General features: G+C 43.7%; 1 protein-coding gene across 7 annotated transcripts in view; it reads left to right on the top strand.

The window, feature by feature from the left end:
* Positions 1 to 2,564, top strand: part of VPS26C (VPS26 endosomal protein sorting factor C) — a 102,344-nt gene that overhangs the window by 14,214 nt on the left and 85,566 nt on the right. The gene's annotated exons all lie outside the window — the stretch shown is intronic.

Raw genomic sequence — 2,564 nt, 5'->3', positions numbered from 1 at the left:
GGGTGCTGTATTCCTGTCTTACTGGTTGTTTGGCCTCAGATGTCCAGCACTGGAGTTTGCAGGCAGTTGGATAGAGCTGGGTCTTGATGCTGAAATGAGGACCTCCGGGAGGCCTCACTCAGACTGATATTCCATGGGGTCTGAGGTTCTCTGTTAGTCCAGCAGTTTGGACTCGGAACTCCCACCACAGGAGCTCGGGCCTGACCTCTGGCCTGGGAACCAAGATCCTGCAAGCTTCATGGCATGGTTAAAAAAAAAAAGAGAGAGAAAAAGAAAAAAAGGAACTGTACGATATCAAAGAGTAAAGAACAAAGTAAAATTAGAAAGATAAAAAGTATATCAGGAAAAATAAAACTATAGTTGAAACAACTGCAACAAGGTAAAATAAAACCACAGCAGAAAAAAGAAAAAAAGGTGGGGGGGGAACAAGCTAAAAGGAGAGATAGATCACTAACAAAGTATAAAGAATAAAATAAAATTAGAAAAATAAAAGATTTATTAGAAAGAATAAAAATATAAAAGAATCAGCAACAGTGAATCAGCAAGGTAAAACAGAACCCTCATCTAAGAAAGGAAAAAAAAAAAAAAGCCTTGGCTATGGGGGCACAGTTTAGGCATGGGGGTTGGGGGGGTGTGTAGCTTAGGCAGGAGCAGGGTTCAAGGTGGGATGGGGTCTGGGGGGGGGGTGACGTTCGAGTGTGGGGCGGGGCCTCTGCTTAGGGCCTGCGTGGAAGGGGAGAGGCAGCCTGTGGGAAGCAGGGCCTCTGGAGTGTGGGCTTCCAGAGTTTGGAGGTGGGGCCCTGGTGGGGGTGTGTGGGTGGGGTTTAGGCCCCGTGCGTTGGAGGAGGTCTCAGAGGGTTCTCCGCCTGTAGGGGTGGGGCCCCGGGCAGGGGTGCAGGGGCGGGGCTCAGGTTCTGCCCGGCAGGAGCGAGACTCCCAGGGCAGAGGCTTAGGCCTGGGAGCCCAAGAGGCTCCCCATTGCCTAAGTGGACAGGGAAAGCACTGGCCACGTTCCCTTCCGTTCCTGCACGCCCCTCCCCCACTTTACAGTAATTTTTTTTTTAAGTGACTTTGCTATATTCTCTTCCCAGAATATTTATTTTCTTTGCCTTAGGTTTACTCTGATCTTCTCCTGTGCTTTTTGTTTGTTTTTTTGTTTTGGCCAAGCCTGGCAGCATGCAGGGTCTTAGTTCCCTGACCAGGGATTGAATGCATGTCCCTTGCATTGGAAATGCAGAGTCCTAACCACTGGACCACCAGTGAAGTCCCTGTTTTCATTTTTTATCTTCATAAATTGGCTATTTAGCTTACTAAATTGTAGCCATCTTTTTACAATGCAGACATTTTTTCTCTAAGTACAACTTTAGTTGCATCCCATAAGTTTTTGTTTTTAATAGGTTGGTGAATTATGATAAAGCAGATGCACTTGAAACCCCACCCAGGTCCTACAGGAAAGGAGCAGGGGACCAGGAGGGAGGGAGAGATTGGAAGAAGTCGAATCACTGCCTAGATGCTGGCAGAAGGTGCTGTTCCAAAAGATGGTACTGCGGATTCATGGTTTAGCAGCCTGACGTTCTGTGGGGATGGGGGAAGACTCCCCGAAAAAGCTCCACTGCCCTGTCCCTCAAGATTTGATTCGTAGTATTTTTATGATTGTCAACTTAAATTTCTTCTAATTTCCATTATGATCTTTTTCTCTGACATGTGAGTTGCTTAGAAGTGTGTGTTTTAATTTCTGTTATAAAAACTCTCACTAGAGGCTTGTAGTAATTCCCAAATTTAATATTTAAATTTAGGAAAGTCCTTATGAGAAGAGTAACTTTAACCAGAAAGTGAGGTTGTGATGAAAAAGAATGCCAGGAAATTCCAGTAGTCAGAGAAAGACTAACACGGGATTGTTTTCTATAATTTAGTAGTGACCTATAATGGGTTGCCAGCATACTTTATGTATACCGCAGTCATCGCACTGATTAACTTCTGTTGTAATTAATTTGTTCTCTGAGTCAGCCTAACTAAAATAATTTGTTTATATTCGTATTCCTAGGCCTTTCAGTACCTGCCAGTTGGTAGGTGCTCAGAAACTTTATTAAATGATAGTTGAAGCCCTAAAACATAGACTTTAAGCAGAATTCATAAGACTAATAGTTTTATGAATGCATTGATCAGAAAAAGAAAACTATTGTCTTATAGGTATAGTACAGATTTTGCTTTGTAATTATAAATAATATTCTAGACATAAATTCTAGACAGATGCTGGTAAGATTCTTATTTTGATGTATCCCCACAGCTACACATGACCCCCCCCCCATTACTTGTATTTGCTTTAGGGTGGTCATTCTTTTTTTAAAAAATAAATTTATTTATTTATTTTTGGCTGTGTTGGGTCTTCACTGCTGCACGTGGGCTTTCCCTAGTTGCAGTGAGTGGTGGCTACTTTTCGTTGCAGTGCACGGGCGTCTCATTGTGGTGGCTTCTTTTGTTGCGGAGCATGGTCTTTAGGCATGCAGGCTTCAGTAGTTGCGGCACACGGGCTCAGTAGTTGCGGCACACGGGCTCAGTAGTTG

This window comes from Physeter macrocephalus, chromosome 8 (assembly GCF_002837175.3).
Source record: "Physeter macrocephalus isolate SW-GA chromosome 8, ASM283717v5, whole genome shotgun sequence".
In the NCBI taxonomy this organism is placed as follows: Eukaryota; Metazoa; Chordata; class Mammalia; order Artiodactyla; family Physeteridae; genus Physeter; species Physeter macrocephalus.
The sequence above is the reverse complement of the archived record's forward strand: the minus strand, read 5'-3'. Positions and strand labels throughout refer to the sequence as shown.